Source organism: Herpailurus yagouaroundi, unplaced genomic scaffold (assembly GCF_014898765.1).
Source record: "Herpailurus yagouaroundi ecotype Mexico unplaced genomic scaffold, PumYag 28, whole genome shotgun sequence".
Classification (NCBI taxonomy): domain Eukaryota; kingdom Metazoa; phylum Chordata; class Mammalia; order Carnivora; family Felidae; genus Herpailurus; species Herpailurus yagouaroundi.
Window position 1 is genome coordinate 59,701,013 of NW_024412376.1, and position 21,089 is coordinate 59,722,101.

The 21,089-nt window shown below is 35.4% G+C and overlaps 1 long non-coding RNA gene across 1 annotated transcript in view; it reads left to right on the plus strand.

Moving 5' to 3' along the window:
* Nucleotides 1-20,885, plus strand: part of LOC121029917 (uncharacterized) — a 187,183-nt gene extending 166,298 nt beyond the window's left edge. The window contains exon 3 of the long non-coding RNA XR_005789973.1: nucleotides 20,618-20,885. This is a non-coding gene — a long non-coding RNA (uncharacterized LOC121029917). The remainder of the gene's footprint in view (nucleotides 1-20,617) is intronic.
* The last annotated feature ends 204 nt before the right edge of the window (nucleotides 20,886-21,089 follow it).

The window sequence follows — 21,089 nt, forward strand, 5'->3', positions numbered from 1 at the left end:
AACTAGGTTTACAATATTAAGGAAGTTATTTTTCTTCTTTAGGCTTTCCTTTTTCATCTTTAATATGATGAATGTGACTAGAATATATATCCAAAGCAGTCCTGAAAAGAGAAAAACAAAACTTGAGGCATCACGATTCCAGATTTCAAGCTATACTACAAAGCTGTACTCATTAAGACAGTATGGTACTGGCACAGAAACAGATACATAGATCAGTGGAACAGAATAAAAAACCCAGAAATGGACAAATAAAAAACGCGCAATTATATGGTCAACTAATCTTTGATGAAGCATGAAAGAATATCCAATGGAGAAAAGACAGTCTCTTCAACAAATGGTGTTGGGAAAACTGGATGATGACATGCAGAAGAATGAAACTGGGCCACTTTCTTATATCATATATGAAAATAAAATAGATGGAAGACCTAAATGTGAGACAGGAAACCACCATATCTTAGAGGAGAACACAGGTAGCAACCTCTTTGACCTTGGATGGTGCATTTTCTTACTAGACATGTTGCTGAAGTCAAGGGAAACAAAAGCAGACATGAACTATTGGGATTCCATCAGGATAAAAAGCTGCTGCACAGTGAAGGAAACAATCAACAAAACTAAAAGGTAGCCTATGTAATGGGAGAAGATATTTGCAAAAGACATATCTGATGAAAGGTTAGTATCCAAAATATATAAAGAACTTGTCAGCCTCAATACCCCCAAAACAGACAACCCAGTTAAGAAATGGGCAGAAGACATGAATAGACACTTTTCCAAATAAGACATCTATATGGCTAATAGACACATGAAAAGATGCTCAACATCACTCAGCATTAGGGAAATACAAGTCAAAACCACAATGAGATACCATGTCACACCTGTCAGAATGGCTGGAATTAATGACACAAGAAACAACAGGTGTTGGAAAGGATGTGGAGAAAGGGGAATCTTCTTGCACTGTCGGTGTGAATGCAAACTGGTGCAGCCACTCTGGAGAATAGTACGGAGGGTCCTCAAAAAACTAAAAATAGAAATACCCTGTGATCCAGCAATTGCACCATTATGTATTTACCCAAAGGATATAAAAATACAGATTTGAAGGGGCACATGCACCTTGATGTTTATAGCAACATTTCAACAATAATAGCCAAACTATGGAAAGAGCCCAATGTCCATCAACTGATGAATGGATAAAGAAGATGTGGTATATATATAGACAATGAAATGTTATGCAGCCATAAAAAAAGAATGAAATCTTACCATACATGGTTGGAGCTAGAATGGTTTATGCTAAGCAAAATAAGTCAATCAGAGAAAGATAAATACCATATGATTTCACTCATATGTGGATTTTAAGATACAAAACAGATGAATATGTGAGAAGGGTGGGGGAAGAGAGAGGAGAGGGAAAACAAACTAGAAGAGACTCTTAAGTATAGAGAACAAACTTGAGGGTTAATGGCGGGAGGTGGTTGGGAGATGGACTAGATGGGTGATAGGTATTAAGAAGGGCACTTGTTATGATGAGCACTGGGTGTTGTAGGTGATGAAGTGATGAACCAGTGTAGGTGATGAACCACTAAATTCTACTCCTGAGACCAATATTGCACTGTATGTTAACTAAAATTTATATTTAAAAAAATATATTTTACCTCTATAATTCTATGGCTGAGATTTTCAAGGGGTAACTCCAAAGTAATAATGTTTAAATTCCTGTTGAAACTGAAAGTCATTCCATATGAGTTATAAAACTCATATAAGTTGTTTACTGAAACAAGTTTATGCTTTTTGAGAAGACTACCGAATAAGATCTAAAAAGGGGATAAAAATGTTTTTTTTGAACCTTACCATTGATGTGTTCATAAAAATTTAATCTTTTTCAAATACTGAGGACCCCTGACCCTCAAGTATAGGCAAATTTAAGTCCATACAATGAATAGTTGCTCAATGAACAGCTCATATTTTTTTTTTAGTTTTATGATCTATATTTAACTATATGGATAGTAAGGAAATAGCCATTTGTGAATTACACATATGAAAATTAGACCTTGCTTCTTTTCCCCCTTTCTAAGAAAACTGAAGACCCCAATTATGCTTGGTCTGACATTAGTAGAGATGACGACCTAGAAAACTCCACTGGATGACATGCCTGGTCTGTCAGCTTGGTAGGGAGCAGTCTGCTGGTCCACTCTGGGCATTAGGACACTGTCCTCTCCCTGGTTATGAAGCCTCTCCTAACCCCCTTCTGCCAAGGGAACATCCTCACCTAACACTTCAGAATAGCATGGGTTGACGTGAATGAAGTATTTCCAGTATTTTATTAAGAAAAAAAATTTTAATGTTTATTTATTTTTGAGAGAGACAGAGAGTGCAAGCGTGGGAGAGGCAGAGGAGAGAGAGAGACAGAGACAGAGACAGTGACAGTATCTGAAGCAGGCTCCAGGTTCTGAGCTGTCAGCACAGAGTCTGACGCGGGGCTGAAACTCACAAACTGTGAACTGTGAGATCATGACCAGAGCCAAAGTTGGATGCTCAACAGACTGAGCCACCGAGATGCCCCTCCAGCATTTTAAAAAAATGTAACCTTTGTTGGATATTTTAAAGAGGATTCTACTTTTTAAGATTTATCTGTTGCTGGGGCACCTGTGCTCTGAGCATGAAGCCTGCTTTGGATTCTGTCTCTCCCCCTCTCTCTGCCTCTCCCCTGCTTGTGCTCTCTCTCAAAATAAATAAACATAAAAAAAAAAATTATCTGTTGCCAAAGAATCTGTTTGAATCTTTCTGTTCTCTGTTAGCAGTAGAATAACAGTAAGAATATTTTTCACTTCATATGTAGATAATTGATTAGTTCTTTTCTGTTCTTGCCAAATGTTCATAGGTTGGTCTAAACTGTAATTACATCATACTTAATGTTTCAAAGTTTAGTAATAACTTCAGAATCTATAAATTTAATAATTTCATGTGTCTTGCTTTCGGTTAAAGTAATATGGCATAAACTATAAAGTAACAAGTGACATGTATGTCAGTATTTAAACAGCAGCTGATATACTGTCCTCCATGTAGAAAACTCTGTTTATACCTAGTGCATGCAAGTGCTTAACAGCTGATCAACAGGAAGATATGGGTATAGGATCTCTTTTGCTGTTGTTATTGTTGCTGGAAGATTTGCCAATATGCTACTATTGTAGGACAGTTCTAAGGGATTATGTTTTTTTATTCCCAGTTAATTCTGGCATGCAGATAGTTATTTTAATTAGAATAAACAGTGGTACTGGGTGATATTTCTGGGCCGACCTCAGAACTGAATTGGGACCTCTGAAGGTAAGGCCCAGGCTTCTGCATCTTAAAATACCTCCATGGTCAATTCTAATGATCAGCCATGTTGGGAAGCCATAGGTCTGGTATGCAATTATTAAAGTGTTCCTATAGCCACAAACCCAGAACCCTAGGCCATTTCTGGAGCCTGATGTGGCTTTCAGTCCTGACCCAGTTAGACCCATAGTTCACTCCTATCTGGACTCTTCTTGGAAAGTTGGTTCTTACCTTAGGGTAGTTAATTCCCATGTTGCTTATTTTGGCAAGAATCTTTAAGACAGTCTTGTGTGTGTGTGTCAGGGGGGTAGGTGGGGCAGATATATGCTTTCACAAGGGTCCAGGTTTCCTGAAATGGTCCTAACTGCCATCAGAACAGATCGTAGTTAGACTGTAATGTGGTGGGTTGTTCTGGTTGCTGTGTATGCCAAAGCTACTTACTGCTTTCAGGGATGGCTGGATCCCTGGAATAAAGTAGATTGCCTATATACCAGGATGTGCCAGAATAGTGAATAGAAAAAACTGGATCTCTGGGGTAAATTTATGTAAAATGTTTAAGCAACTATGTATCTCATGAGTATGGTTTAGAATAAAGAATGACTAAAAGTCAAAACAGACCATGGTGGTATAAAATGTTTACTTTTAGATAGCAATAAAAAAATTAAATATGGAAATAAAAGCCTTAAGAAAAGCATTAAATAAACTGGTATCATTGGGCCTTAAATTTTAAATTGATGAAAAATCATATAAATAGTTTAAATTAGCTATTTTATGCATTAGGTAGTAATTACCACATTATTAAAGTTAAATTAGTCCATCTGTTTAAAAATAGCAGTAAGATTGACATAAACCTTGGGTTTAAGGTTTAAACTGGGCATTGTCTCATAAAATGTCAGACTGAGAGCCACATTTTGGGAAATGATTAATAAGAGTTGAGGAAATTTGCAAGTAGCTGCCATGAAGCCAGAAATCTGTCCCTTAAAATTTTTTTTCTGAAGTCCTGAGTAATATTAGATATAGTTTTTTTTTCCATGCTTTGTAGGCTGATTCATGTAAGAAAGGTTATTTTAGGAAAATAATTAAAAATTTTTATTTACCATTTCCATGTGTTTATATATGAAATGTAGGCAATTATAACTCAACTAATTTAGGCTTGGAAGACACCATATGTGTATATAGAGAGAGCTTGTTCAACCTAATAAAATTTAATTTTTGTCTTTTTGCTGCTTGCTAAAAATAAGCCTATCTCTATAAGAACAAAAATAACTATTACTCATCAGGATTATCCAAAATCATATAAAATAACAAGACCTCTTCAAATTGGAAGTGGAGGAACAAAGATGAGGTTAGCCAACAAAAGGAGTGAAGGGACAATTTTAAATCAGGAGTGAGGAGAAGGTAGATAAAAAGATATCTTTAAATTATTTGGCGGTGACCAAGACCCACATAGCAGGATTAAAGACCAGGTTTCACAGTACAATTGGGAAAAAACTAAGGAGGAGTACAACTATGAGCATCAAGCAAATAAGGGAGTGGAGTATGGGACAACCAAGGCTGATTCTCAAGCTGATACCTGTTGACTTGACTTGGTTGTTTGATAAAAGAGATATACAAGTCCATGTAAAAAACACATTGATTGTGGTGAGGAGTACTGGATGTTTCTGATTATAGTAAATAAAAAATGTCATGTGACACTCATACAAAATCTGAACATATAAGCCAATAATAATAAGCAAATGTATAAATGTATGTATTAACATAAAAGTTAAAATGACAATAAATATTTAGACAAAAAGGGTGTGTTTAAATGTAAATATGGACCCCATATGACTCTAGTCCTTTCCTAAAAAAACAGAATGCTTTTATGAGTATTTTTGTCTCTACAATATATGACAGGAAGAAAATACACTTAAGATTTTGATTCTAGACCAGAGCTCAGTGGAGTAGTTAACTAAACTAAAAAAGCTATAAGTTTCTTCAAGCAATCACTGTTTCTGGTTCATTGACTAGAGAGGAATTTTTTTCAGACAACTTAAAATTTCTTTTATTTATTCAGACACATCTGTGGAATCACTTTTCTCTTGGTAGAAAGACTTTCCAGGATAGTGTATAGAAAGAGTCCTTTTACATGGAATATAGAATGTATTCTACGTATGCTTTCATGTCAGTTTTTAAAAATGAGAAATCAAGAGAATATATGCTTGCTGTTTATTAAGTGTTAAGAAAGGAATTTTTATTGCTTGCTGATTTTCAAAGATGAATAACAGAGCTATAGATGAAGTGGTAGACTCTAGGGCTTGGATCTGGTTATCTTTAATATGGTAAAGAACAAGTACTCTTAACTTTTGTTAACTTAAGAATTCCAGCTGGAAGGAGGTTACAGACCTGCCAGACTTTGCCTAATATTGTAATTCATAATGCCTTCATAACTTTAACATTTTTGGGGGTCTGGGTTGAACATGAAATTTAACTCTATAAATACTACAAATATAAATAGCGTTCAGTTTTGGTTGAAGCTCTAGAAATTTATGAATGAGATAGAAGACATGAATTGAGCTCTGCTGGTTTAGATCTCTCTGGTTTGGGAGCATATGGGGAGCAATTTAAAAGCAGGTGCTTATCGTTCTTGTTTTGAGAATGACAACATGCACACAAAAGCTTTTTAAATCCCCTCTGTTATATGAAGTCCAAATATCTTAAATCCAGTAGATTGAATAAAGAAGACTTCCATCTTTGAGCCCAATAGTTTTGACAAATTGGCTGAGCCTTGTTTTCCAGGGAAATGATACATTTATCTATGATCCAAAAGGAAATCTGTTCCTTTCATTTTTCAATGTGTGGTACAAATGTGTTTAGAGTATGCATTATGTATTTATTTTTGGGAATACTTACTTCTTTGCCAATGGGCATGCCTTTTATCAAAGATGGGTGTTTCAGCAGCAGATGTTTAAATTATACTTCTGCTCTGTAGCAAGTAAAATCATTTTTGAGTGTCAAAATAAATAAATATATCAGTTTAACTGATATTTCCCAACTGGAATCTAACAGAAAGAACTTTAATATGAGGCAACAAAAAACCACCTCAATATATTTTATAGGAAGGAATTGCCTATTCCACATAAAGGATGGATAGGATGGATACATGTGACCTGAAGGGCATTGGTGAATGATAATTTGAGGTTGGAGAAAATATGTTGAATAGCATAAGTATAGGACACTAAAGACAGATTTAAAAAATGTTGGCATCATTTTTATGGAATGGTTCCTGTTCCTGTTGTACCCAACATGTATGTTTCCATTTGCTACTGGGTTTTAAATACAAGGGTTATTAAACTGGGAAAATAAGTTCTCTTTACATTATTATCAGGACAGTTAACTCTATTGCTCGTCAGTAGATTACTCCACTTAGATATTATTTGTGTCAATTTTTCACTTCTGGTTGTAATTAATCTCAGAGCTTCATATGCTCCCTGGCCACACTCACTTGCTCAGAATAAGTTGTAAACCATATTGGATCAACTGTTTTCTACCAGTACTTAATACTTGTGTTCCTTTCTATGCCATGCAAGTTGAAGACTGTGCAATGTGAAGGCTTTTTCTGGGATCAGCAATACTTATATTTAGACCTGTCAGAAAATTGACTTCTTCAGCGAATTCTTTTAGTTTAATTCATTTATGGTTGCTATGATTCAGGTAAGGTTTAGGTTTGGTTACTAAAAGAAAAAGCCATGGCAACCTAACCGAGGTCTGTTTCATTCCTGGCATTCCTAGGAGGAATTGGAACATTACAGAGTTAGGAGAGAAAAAGAGATATTAATTCTATTTCTCCAGAAAAAAGCTCCATTTCTCTTTGATCACTGATTATTGCCACTGCTTTATACGAAAACTGTATGATGAATACAAATTTAGAGGAGAAAAATACTACTTTATAAACAGTGGAGAAGTGATGTGGGGATTCTTTTCTTTTTTGATTGAGACTAGACTTCAGAAGCATGCAAGCAAAGGAGTTGTTTTAAAAGAATTTTTAAATGGCAACTCATAATGGTAATAGTTGAAATAACAATTCAAGGTGTGTGCTGATGATATAATTCCAGTGACTGATGAAATATAATTGTGTAAATATATGTGTATATGTATGTGTGTGTGCATTTATTTAAGTCATTTAGTGAAATAGAAATCAGACAATGCATCTAAAAGTTGTAGAGAGGGATTATATTTTCAACATTGTTGATATCTAAACTCAGGAGATCAGGTAATTTTGAATATCTTAAATCCTGGAAATTTTAGATACATGATCTTCTACTGTATAATATTTGAACCTAGATTTTAAGGTGGACAACATCCAGTTGGTGTTAGATAATCTGGGTTCTATTCTCAGATCCAAATGCCCTCTCTGAGTAGCATTAAATTTCCTTTGGTGGCCAGTGTCTGAACATTTTCCTTGATATTTTTTCAGTTTCTGCATGTTTTTTCTCTTAAGGAGTTTGTCCTACGTACATGGCTCTTAGTCACCCATTCTAGGTCTTTGCTTCTTACTTTGAATTGTGGAGTTGATCAAATTTCTTAATATTTTCTCTTGTGATACACTGTGAAATTGTCTCAACAACAAGGACTTTGTCCACTGGATATTTGGAAAAATGTTTTGAAGTTAGATAAGTGTAGAGGCAGGAAAATATATTCAATTCTTATAATCACCATAATTTTATATTGGGAAGTTTTTGCCTTGTGAATGTACTTCAGTCAATATCTGTGATTAGTAAGTATGTGCTGCTGGCTGACTGCTGTTTGGTAGGATATATGGTTAAACTTTATTCCAACTAGTGTTCATATGTTCATAATGAGAGACCATAGAGAAAGTGCAGAGACCTCAAGTCAAACTATAACCACAACTATAAAAACAATGTATTGCAATAGAAAGAAGATTGGATAAAGACAATCTGGAGACCTATGTTTGATTTCTACTTTTGTCTTAAACTAGCTTTGGCTAAGGAAGTCACTTAACCTCTATAATTTTTTTCCTCATGTGTGCATTGAGGGGTTTGAGTTCAGATAACTTATAAACTCCCTTCTAGTCGTGGCATTCTATCATTATATATTGTTAAGTACCAAACTTATTTAATTGGTGTCATGTCATCCACTTAATTAAATACTAAGATTCTTACATAAGTAAATTAGTAGCCCAGAATATTGGCTTATTGGTTACTCAAGAAATTAGCTATGGAATTGTTTTGGATTCTGTTTTGGTACTTGTATTAAGTCAGGGTTCTCTAGATAAACAGAACCAACAGGAGAAATGTATATGTATATGTATATGTGTATCCATATATGTAAATATATATTTGCATACATTATGTATGTGTGTATGTATATATATGTGTGATTGTATGTAAATATATATTTATATACATTATATATGTATTTATATACATTATAGTAAGCCAGCTTTATTGTATATATGTATAAGGAGTTGGCTCATGTGATTATGGAAGTTGAGTAGTTTAGACCCAGGAAAGCCTATGATAAAGTTCCAGTCAAGTCTGAAGGCCTGCGAACCAGGAGAGCTGATGGTTTAAGTTCTAGTCAGAGTCTGAGTTCCAAGACGAGAGAAGACCAATGTCCCAGCTCAAAGACAGTAAGGCAGAGAGAATTCTTTTTTGCTACTCCTTTAATTCGATTCAGGCCTTCAGTGGATTGGATGAGGCCTTCCCACATTGGGGAGGGCAGTCTGCTTCTCTCAGTCTACCAGTTCAAATGTTAATCTCATCTAGAAATACCCTTATAGACCTACATGCAGGATAATGTGTAACCAGATATCTGGGCATCCTGTGGTCCTGTGAAGTTGACACATAAAATTAACCATCACAGGATCACAGGACTGGAAGTTTCATCCATAACGAAAAGTTAGAAGTTTCTTTAAAATGATCTACTTCATTAGCTGACTACAACTGGTGTTTTTGGTTTTCTTTTTTTCTAAGTTATTAGAAATCATAGTATAGCAGACTATACAGAAAAAACATTGTGATATCCCCAGAAAACAGAAACAGTATATAGCTCCGGAGAAAAACAGCAGCTGATAACATGAATATTTATGGAAGTAAGATGATTAAATAAAAATTAGAGCCTGGTATGGATGAAATGCCAATTTTTGGTAAAAATAAATGTGAAGTAGAAAAAAATTATATAAAGAGTAAAATAACTCTTCTTAAGCAAAAGGCTTTATGGAAAATTATGAAACTGGGAGGTGGGGTTAATAAGATGTGAGAAATGAACGCTGGTGTCTTCAGTCATGCCTTTTCAGACAGATAGCCATCATCTTTCGCTATTGTCTTGGACTCAGGGGGGAAATGCATATTCATCTATTGCCATAGCTTGATATTGTGGAAAGAGTCCTAGGAGAGAAGCCAAAACATCCTAATCTGTGGCTTGGTGTTTCCACATAAAATTTTTTAAAAATTTAATTCCACTAAAAATTTCTTTAATTTCTTTGTACCTCAAATTCTCATCTATAAAATGGCAATAAATAAATAACTGCCCACCTGCAAGTCATTCAAACGTAAGACAATAGTGTTCTTTTATTATTGTTTTTAATGTTTATTTATTTATTTTGAGATAGAGAGCATGCGAAGGGGAAGGGTGGGGGAGTCAGAGAGAGAGAGAGAGGGAGGGAGAGAATCCCAAGCAGGCTCTGTGCTGTCAGCATACAACCTGATGTGGGGCTCAATCTCATGAACTGTGAGATCATGACCTGAGCTGAAGTCGAGATGGATGCTTAACCAACTGAGTCACCCAGTTGCCCCTCTTCGTTTATAGACTTTTTTTCTTGTGTTGCCTTAAACTTTTTATAGCAAGAACAAGAATTAGTGGAGTGATGTTTATTTGCTCCTTACTGTTTATTTTATGTTGGCATGATAATTTAAAAGGAATAATGGGATTTAAAATAAATTAATTTTGTTTCATTTAAAGCTGAATAAGATGAAAGGACATATGGCTATTTTCATATATTTTCCTCTGGAAACATCTACTTGGGAAAAAAGTGGCTATTTTTGAGCACATTCTTTTATTAACCACCATGTGAACAATGTCTTTATAACTTTTAGAAGCCTAAACTTTAATACTGAAGGATGTTTTAATTCTGCATTAGGAAGAAATATGTTAATAAGTTTAAAACCAAAAAGAGAAGGAATAGGTGGACATAGTGGAAGTACAGTGAACTACTGATACAGTAATTAGGGTGCTAGTCCATGTTTCCCACTCTTTGAAGCTGGGCTTGGTCATGAGACTTGCTTTGTCCAACAAAATCTGATAGACTTACTACATGACAGTTACAAGCCTAGGCTTCAAGATGCCCTCATGGGTTTCTGTTTTTTTATGAACTCTGCCATCACCATGAGCAGGACATGCCTGGGCTGCTTGCTAGATGACTGTGGAGCACCGTAGATTGTCCTCAGAAGTACAGCTTTAATCTGCAGCCTTTCAGCTGAGCTCAGGTGAAGGAGAATAAATGATCATTATTTAAAGTCACTGAGCTTTTATGTGGCTCCTTAGGTAATAAGAGCTCAATGTTATGAGGGTGAAAGTTCCTTTAGAACAAGAAGTATGTTTTACTCATGTTTAGGTTGTCAGGTGCCCATGTGCTCAAGTAGCATATTGTGTGATAAATTTAATAAATACAGAAAATGACAAGAACAATATAATGCCATCTAGAATTAACACTGTTCTTATTCTTGCAATTTTCTTTTTAAAATAATGTCTTATTTTTTTCCCCAGAGTCAACTACTGTCATGAAGTTAGACTTAATCCTTATAATTTATGTTTTTATACTTCTACTATTTTTATGCATCTGTAAATAATGTAACCAATGCTTCGTGTATATTAGAAATATTTATGTGGATGTGAATATGCCTCATAGTTTGCTTTTTGATTCAGTGTTGTTTTTGTGTTCTGTATATGTGAACACACTTAGATTTAATTCATTCATTTTATTTGTTACATAGTATTCATTTCTGTAACTAACTTATTTATTTTTTCCCCTCTTGATGAAGATTTAGGATGTTTCTAGAATTTTGTAAAAACAAACAAGGCTACAGTGAACATTCTTTACTTGTCTGGAAAAGACTTTTGTCTGGGACATATGTGTAGGAGTTTCTCTAGGGTATGTATCTGATTAGAATTGCCAAGGCCATAGGGTATTTCTGTTGTCAACTTTACTAGAAATTGCAGGACTGCTCTCCAAGGTAATTTTACACTCCTGTCTGAGTATATGAGACACTTTATGGCCCCACATCCTTGCCAAGTATTGATAGGCTTTTAAGTTTTTGCTAATATAATGGGTATGAAGTAATATGGTTTACTTCACATTATTTCCAGTTATTGTAAGGTCAAGCACCTTTCCAGATAAATATTTACCATTTAAATTTGGGATCTTCGGGGTGCCTGGGTGGCTCAGTTGGTTAAGCGTCCGACTTTGGCTTAGGTCATGATCTCCCAGTTCGTGAGTTTGAGTCCCACATTGGGTTCTGTGCTGACAGCTTGGAGCCTGGAGCCTGCTTCAGATTCTGTGTCTCCCTCTCTTTCTGGCCCTTCCCCTCTCAAGCTCTGTCTCTTTCTCTCTCTCTCTCTCTCAAAAATAAATAAACATTAAAAAAATATTTGGGATCTTCTAGTTAAATTTGCTTATTTTTCCTTTGGGTTTTTTGGCCTTTTCTTTTTGCTTTCTTGGAATTCTTTATATGTCCTGGCTACAGTTTCTTTGTTTGCTACATATATTGCAAATATTTACTCCTTGTCAGTGTCTTCTCTTTTAATTTTTTTAATGGTATCTTTTATAGGCAGCCTCTGAGGTGACTCCCAATGATCACTACCTTCTGGTATTCCAGACCTTGGGTAATCTCTTCTCTTTGAGTGTGGGCTGGATTTACTAATTCACTTTTAACAAATAGACCATGGAAAATGTGATGGGATATCACTTCTGAGAGTAGGTCAGAAAACAACTGTGACTTCCATCTTGGGTTCTTCCACTCTATCTCACGCATGCATGTTTTACTTGTTCTGGTGCAAATCATGTTATGAGGAGTCCTATGCAGGGACCTGTATTGTGAGAAATTGAAGCCTTTAGCCAAACATCCATGTGAATGAACTTGGAAGTAGTCCAAGTAGTCTTCAGAGACCACAGCCTGCAAACTTATGAGAAATCCTGAGCCAGCAGTGCAGAGCTAAGCCATCCTAGATTCCTAATTCTGAGAAATTATGTGAGATAATAAATGTTTATGGCTTAACCTGCAAAGTTTTGGGGATAATTTGTTAAGCATCAGTAGATAATTAGTATTTTTTGTCATAGGAATTTTAAGTTTCGGTGTGATGAAATAAATCAGTATTTAATTTATAATTTTTTTGTCAGATAAATTCTAGCCTTAAATTTACGAAGGTATTTATGGTTTTTGAAAGCCTTTTCTTATGGATTCCTTTGTTTTATTTTACTTTCAAATGGGTAACAGTATAATAAAGTTTTTATATTTTTTCAGATCATCTTGTGGAATTGTCAAGCACAGTTTTGACTTTTTTTAAAATGTCTTCTTGACAAATTCTGTTGGGGTTTCTATGTAAAAAAACATGTAATAAGCACATAATGACTATTTCAAATTTTCCATTTTGCTATTATTTTAAAAATCACCTTTCTTAAGATATGACTTACATTAAAATTGATCAGTTTTAAAATTTTAATGAGTTTCATCTTTGACAAAGCAGGAAAGAACATCCAATGGAAAAAAGACAGCCTCTTTAACAAATGGTGATGGGAGAACTGGACAGCAACATGCAGAAGGTTGAAACTAGACCACTTTCTCACACCATTCACAAAAATAAACTCAAAATGGATCAAGGACCTGAATGTGAGACAGGAAACCATCAAAACCTTAGAGGAGAAAGCAGGAAAAGACCTCTCTGACCTCAGCCATAGCAATCTCTTACTCGACACATCCCCAAAGGCAAGGGAATTAAAAGCAAAAGTGAATTACTGGGACCTTATGAAGATAAAAAGCTTCTGCATAGCAAAGGAAACAACCAACAAAACTGAAAGGCAACCAACGGAATGGGAAAAGATATTTGCAAATGACATATCGGACAAAGGGCTAGTATCCAAAATCTATAAAGAGCTCACCAAACTCCACACCCGAAAAGCAAATAACCCAGTGAAGAAATGGGCAGAAAACATGAATAGACACTTCTCTAAAGAAGACATCCGAATGGCCAACAGGCACATGAAAAGATGTTCAGCGTCGCTCCTTATCAGGGAAATACAAATCAAAACCACACTCAGATATCACCTCACGCCAGTCAGAGTGGCCAAAATGAACAAATCAGGAGACTATAGATGCTGGAGAGGATGTGGAGAAACGGGAACCCTCTGGCACTGTTGGTGGGAATGCAAATTAAAAATAGACCTACCCTATGACCCAGCAATAGCACTGCTAGGAATTTATCCAAGGGATATAGGAGTACTGATGCATAGGGGCACTTGTACCCTAATGTTCATAGCAGCACTCTCAACAATAGCCAAATTATGGAAACAGCCTAAATGTCCATCAACTGATGAATGGATAAAGAAATTGTGGTTTATATACACAATGGAATACTACGTGGCAATGAGAAAAAATGAAATATGGCCTTTTTTTTTTTTTTTTAAATTTTTTTTTTCAACGTTTATTTATTTTTGGGACAGAGAGAGATAGAGCATGAACGGGGGAGGGGCAGAGAGAGAGGGAGACACAGAATCGGAAACAGGCTCCAGGCTCTGAGCCATCAGCCCAGAGCCTGATGCGGGGCTCGAACTCACGGGCCGCGAGATCGTGACCTGGCTGAAGTCGGGCGCTTAACCGACTGCGCCACCCAGGCGCCCCGAAATATGGCCTTTTGTAGCAATGTGGATGGAACTGGAGAGTGTGATGCTAAGTGAAATAAGCCATACAGAGAAAGACAGATACCATATGGTTTCACTCTTATGTGGATCCTGAGAAACTTAACAGAAACCCATGGGGGAGGGGAAGGAAAAAAAAAAAAAAAGAGGTTAGAGTGGGAGAGAGCCAAAGCATAAGAGACTGTTAAAAACTGAGAACAAACTGAGGGTTGATGGGAGGTGGGAGGGAGGAGAGGTTGGGTAATGGGTATTGAGGAGGGCACCTTTGGGATGAGCACTGGGTGTTGTATGGAAACCAATTTGACAATAAATTTCATATATTAAAAAAAAAGTGTTAATGAGTTTTGACATGTATACATTATATAATCAGCATTCTAACCATGATATAGGACATTTCCATAACCCCCACAACGTCTTTTATCCCTCATTGCCTCTCTGTGCCCCAAGCTCTTGGCAACCACCGATCTTTTTAACACTATAGTTTTAACTTTTCTAAAGTTTCATATGAATGAACATACAATGTGTGGTCTTTGTTTCTGGCTTATTTCACCTAATACAGTGTTTTGAGATTTCCATGTTATTGAGTATATCAGTAGATCGTTCCTTTTTATTGCTGATTAATATTCCATTATATGGGCATACTACATTTTGTTTATCCAAAGAAGATTGATGTTTGAATTGTTCCCAGTTGGTGTTTATGAACAAATCATCAATGAGGATTCAAATTGGAATCTTTATGTGGACATATATTCTCCTGTCTCTTGAGTAAATACCTAAAAGTAGAATTTCTGGGTCAAATGGTAAGTGTATGTTTAACTTTACAAGATACTGCTAAATGGTTTTCCAAAATGGTTGTACATTTTGCGTTTCCTCCAGTAGTTTGAGTTCCAGGTGTTCCATACTCTTGCCAAAATATGGTCTGTCAGTTTGAATTTTTCATTCTAATGGTTATGTAGTGGTATCTCATTGTGGTTTCATTTGCATTTCCCTAATGACTAATGATGTTGAGTATCTTTTCATGGTTTATTTGTCATGTGCATATTTTCTTTGGAACATTACCTATTTTAAATCTATTGCTCATTTAAAAAAATGGTATTATTTGTAATCATATTATTGCATTGTAAGAAGTTTTTATAGTTTAATTTACAAGTCTTTTGTCAAATGTATGCTTTCCAGATAACTTTGTCCCAGACTATGGCTTGCTTTTGCATTTTCTTAACAGTATCTTAATAGTGTCTGTGAAATTTAATTTTAGTGTAGCCAATTTATCAACATTACACAATTTGTACTTTTTTGGTCCTACATAAGAAATCTTTGATTTCATCCAGAGTCACCAGGATTGTCCCTCTGTCTTCTTCTGGGAGTTTTATAATTTTAGTTACACTTACGTTTTATTCTCCTTCAAGTTAATTTTTGTAAATGGTGTGTACTGTGATTGAGTGCATTTTTAAAATTTTTATTTTTATTAAAAAATGTTTTTACATTTATTTATTTTTGAGAGACAGAGTGTGAGTAGGGGAGGGGCAGAGAGAGAGGGAGATACAGAATCAGGAGCAGGCTCCAGGCTTCGAGCTGTCAGCACAGAGCCCGAAGTGAGGCTTGAACCCACGAACTGTGAGATCATGACCTGAGCTGAAGTCGGATGCTTAACTGACTGAGCCACCCAGGCGCCCCAAGTCCATTTCTTTTGTATATTGATAGGTGTGCCACTAACATTTGTTGAAAAGACTCATTTCTTCTTTGAATTGTCTTGGCATTTGTCAAAAATAAATTGACCATAAGATAGAGATGTGGGTGCATTTCAGGACTCCCTATTCTGCTCCATGAAATGAGGTAAATATATATTTTTAAACTGTCCAAGTATAGGAAGAAAATTAGAAAGCTCTCATTAAGTCTTTGCTTACATGGTTTTAAAAAATGTTTCTCTTCAATCTTTCTGGAAATCATAGTTGTATTGTGATGTGAGACTCTAAAACTTTATTTCTTCTAAATGTATATGCAGTTACTACCTGCCACTTGTTGACTAATTTTGCCTCTGATTTTAAAGATCACCCTATCCAAACATTTATATCTGTATCTATATATCAATATCTATATATTTATCATACATCATATACACACACACTAAGTACATGGATTTCTGTTTTTAGGCTATCAGTTTTGTTTTATTGCTCTAGTTTTCTGTTTCTATACCCAATATCATGCTGTTTTAATGTACATTACTGTAGTTCTGATTTATGGTAGAGCAAATTTTTAAAAAATATTCTTCTTTTTCAAAAATTTCTTGGCTATCCACTTCACATTTACTCTTCCAACTGATCTTTGTACATCTTGAAAAAATATATTGCTTCATGATTTTGTTCCTCTGTAGAGAACTGCTAACACTTTCCTTTTTTAGAAAGGGTATGATTGATTTTTTTCAGCTCACTTACATTAAGAGAAAGTGACTCCACAGGCTATAAAGGAATCAGGCAGAACAGGTTTGGGCATGTCTTCACAGTGTAAACAGATCTGTCTACAGATGTGGTTCTGAAATAATGCGTTTAATAATAATACACTGTAATTAATGTGGTGTCCTCTGGCCCCTTGGCCCCTCAGCATCCCAGGAACTATAACTCAGAGCGTGTTTTCCAAAGCAAAGGGCAGAGGGGTTTAATAAAGAGCAGAACTGTAGAACAGCTTGATTTCCTACATCTTCTACCACATGATTCAGAAATATTGTGTAAAGTATGTGAAACTAAAAGATATTTCATATTTACTCAGAATTTCCTGATCATCTTTTGAATGTGGGAGTTTCAGTGTCAATAGTTGCAAATTGGTTTTCATTAGTCCTTTTTCATCATTCTTCACTGACAGGTCTTAAAACCAGTAGGAATTCTGATTGGTGTACTGAGTCTAAAATTTTCTGGCTTCTAAACAAACTTTCAGTATCCTCTACAGTAATCTTTTGGGACGTGTTTTCCCTTAAATGCTATGCTACCTCTAATAGTAGTTGTTTTATGACTCGAGATTCCAGGGTATTAAATATGGATGAACATCTTTCTTCAAGATGGGTGTCTACTATCACACACTGACGATCATCATGATGTATCTACATTTTTTTTTTTTTTTGAGAGAGAGAGCCAGCAAGAACAGGGGAGAGGCAGAGGGAGAGAGAGAATCTTAAGTAGGCTCCATGCCCAGCGCACAGCTTGACCTAGGGGTTCGATCTCATGACCTTGGGATCATGACCAGAGCTAAAATCAAGTCAGACACTTAACAGATTGAGGCACCCAGGCATTCCTGAGGTCATCTACCTTTAGAGAAGGACACAGCTGTGCTGCCCTAACTCTTTTAGGCTGTTATGCTCTGGGGGCCTGTTGCAGCAAGAGTTAGACTTTGTGTAGGAATGACAGTCGGTGGAGCTCACAAGACTATGGATTCAGAGATAGTGACAGCATAATTTACAAATTCCAGATAGAGTCTGAGTCCAGGAAGCGATTTTTTCTGCTTGAAATATTAACATTTTGTTTTCACTTGACAACATTATCTTCATGAGCATATTTTAAATATCAGAATAATCTATTTTATATACATACCATAATATTTAATAAATGCATATAATTTTCTTATTTCTAACATTTTATTCTTTTCAAAAATCTGATGAGTATATTTAAACATATTACTAGTTGCTTACCAAAAGTGTTTTACAGTTTTTAGTCCTACTAGCAAATAACACATGACACCATCAGTTTTAATATAACTCTTATCAGCATCATATTTTAATTGAGTTTTAATTTAATGAATGAAAATTATTTGTCATTTTAATTCTACATTTTTATTACTAGGAAGTTCAAGGATATTCATGTATGCTTGTCATTTGTTTCTTTTCTTGAGAGTATCACAAGAACATTATTTAATCTAGATTTTGTAAGATGAAGAAGGAAGAAAGGATATTCCTGAAAGAGAATTCAGCACATGAAAAGTACATACAAGTGTATAAAACATGGGTAACAAGTGTTTGTGAATACAGTAGCTTAGATATTATTCTGGTCTTTGTGTTTATCTTGTTGATTTATAGGAACTTTTCATATAGCAAATATGTTAAGCATTTATATCCTAGCTGCTGCACAATTTTCCCTTTTTCTGTCCTTTTAAATTTCTCAAAAGGCTGATGTGCATAACATGAGTAATTTTGTTTATTTATTTATTTTATAATTCTTTTTGATGATTTACTATTTCTGGACAATATTGTTGTCTGTGAGGATATAGCCATACATGAAATGAACAAAATCTCTGACTCTGAAGAGTTTACATTCCAGCTGACAGGGAGAACAAAAGCTAAAAGTGAATAGATAATATGTTACATTATGATATAAAGAAAAGTGAATCTGAATATGGGGCCATCTGGCTGGGGTACAGTGAGTAAGAGGAGAATGGAAGATGATGAGGTCAAAGAGGAGCAGGAGGCCAAACTAAATGAATTAGAGCCTAAGGCAAGAATTGGTTATTAATGGAGAGTGGAAGCCACAGGAAGATTCTGAGCAGGAGTCATGTGATCCATCTTGCAGTATAAAAGGATCCTTCTGGCTGCTGTGTGGAGAAATTTTCAGGGGAATCAAAGATAGAAATAGGTAAACTAGTAGGAGGCTATTTAATAGTGTAGGAGAAGAGATATTATCCTGATTCTGGGTATTAGCTGTGAAGGTGGTAAAAAGTGGTCAGATTTTGTATACATTTCAAAGACAGAGCTGAAAGAATTGGTTTGGATGTGGTGTGTAAGAGAAAGAGGAGTGTCAGGAATAAATAATTTCACCATTTAAGGAAAGGTGCTAATTAGTTCAAAGAATAGACTTGTGATTTATTAGGATGAAGAAAACATTTATATTAGGATATTTGTGGTGTTAGGGAAGGAAAGTAAAAATTAGGTTTTGGACATGCATATTATACTTTAGATGCTTATATATTGCAGGAGATGTCAAATAGAAAATGGGATGAGTCTTGAGGTCAGGGGAGAGGTCTGAAATGGAGATTGTTCATATATAGATAACATTTAAAGACATAGGAGTAGATAAGATCACTTAAGGAGTCAGAAGTCTAAGAACTCTGTATGTGTATGTATGTGTGTGTACCATTGTCAACTAAACAATTACATGCTATATCATAAAATGAAACACAATGGTCCACATTGGCTTCCTCTCAAAAATTGATTAATGTATCTGCTATTATATATATTCAAGACAGGTACTATCCTGTAAAATTTAGCTATAGGAAGCAATTTTAAAATTATAGAGTTTTAAATTGGAGTGATCTTGGAGATAATTCTTTTATAGTTAAAGAATCAAAACCCAGATGAATCTTTATTTCTCAAGGTCACAGCATAGAACATTGCACAATAGAATGATTTTGTCTTTTATGATTTTAATCCCATTAGAGATTTTAACATTTGAAGTTATATGTGATATGGATGTAACAGAGTAAAGAATAGTTTGAAAGCAGACATGATGTTCCAATCTTTCAAGTACATGTTATGTGGGAGACAATCTCTAAGGGTTAGTCATCTGGAAATAAGGTCTAGAATTAATATCTGTAACCAGGTCCTTTCACTGGATTCCTAACCATTCTTCTAATTTTGTTTATTATTTCCTAGATATGTCAGCAACCAAGTCACTTTTCAATTTTGAAGAATAACTGCATACCTTTGATAGAAAATGTGTTTTGGGGCGCCTGGGTGGCGCAGTCGGTTAAGCGTCCGACTTCAGCCAGGTCACGATCTCGCGGTCCGGGAGTTGGAGCCCCGCGTCAGGCTCTGGGCTGATGGCTCAGAGCCTGGAGCCTGTTTCCGATTCTGTCTCCCTCTCTCTCTGCCCCTCCCCCATTCATGCTCTGTCTCTCTCTGTCCAAAAAATAAATAAACGTTAAAAAAAAAAAAAAAAAAAAAAAAAAAAAAAAAAAAAAAAAAAAAAAAAAAAAGAAAATGTGTTTTTTCACTGTATTAGAAAGAGAAACTAAGATATATAATAGATGTCAGTGTCTAGTTATGTTTCACACTGGGTCAAAGCTACATTGGGTAAACATTTATACATATAACAGACTGGATCTTGGGGCAACAAAATGTACTGAAGAAAATTAAGTCTGAAATTGATGTTAGTATCAAACTCTTCAACCAGGTTACTGGAGAAAATGAAAATATTTTCTTACTATTTATTCTACTCTTCTGTAAGGGAGAGGGAACATATCTCTCTCAAAGTCCTCTACAAGGACTTTGATTCCATTTCTAAAGAGGGAATAGCATTGGTGTAAACCTTCCAGCTTACACTGTTACATTTTTTCTGGGGAAAGTCCAGTGTACATGGTCCCTCCATTGGCTGTTGGTTATAGTGCTTTTAAGATGCATGCATTGCCTCTCTCTCTATCCAGGTGGCAAACAAATGACTCCAAGGTCACAATTTGGGGAACATTATGGGAGAACTAAACAACCAGAAGTCACATATTTGGGTGAGTGATCTTTTATTTCCTTTTAATACTCTATGTCTATCTCACAAATTGTGTAGAAACCCTAGGGCAAGAGCTGTGATTAATTATACCCAAACTTTTAACATCTCACATTATCCATTTATGTGCTAAATATCATACTTTTCTTGAAATTTTGTAAGTGTGAGATTATTATTTAGTGGGTTGGCCAGAAGACCACCACCACCACTCACTCTCTTGTGAGTCCTGGAGGAATGGATAAAGCCATATGGAGCAGCCAGAGTTTACAAAATCCTAGGGTTGGTTCTTATTTGACAGACACTGAACAGAAGAATATTAGGGTGGAGTGCAGAGAAAATCATGGCCAAAAGAAACATCTCCATAATGAAAATAATAGGTTTACTGAGTGCATTCTTTA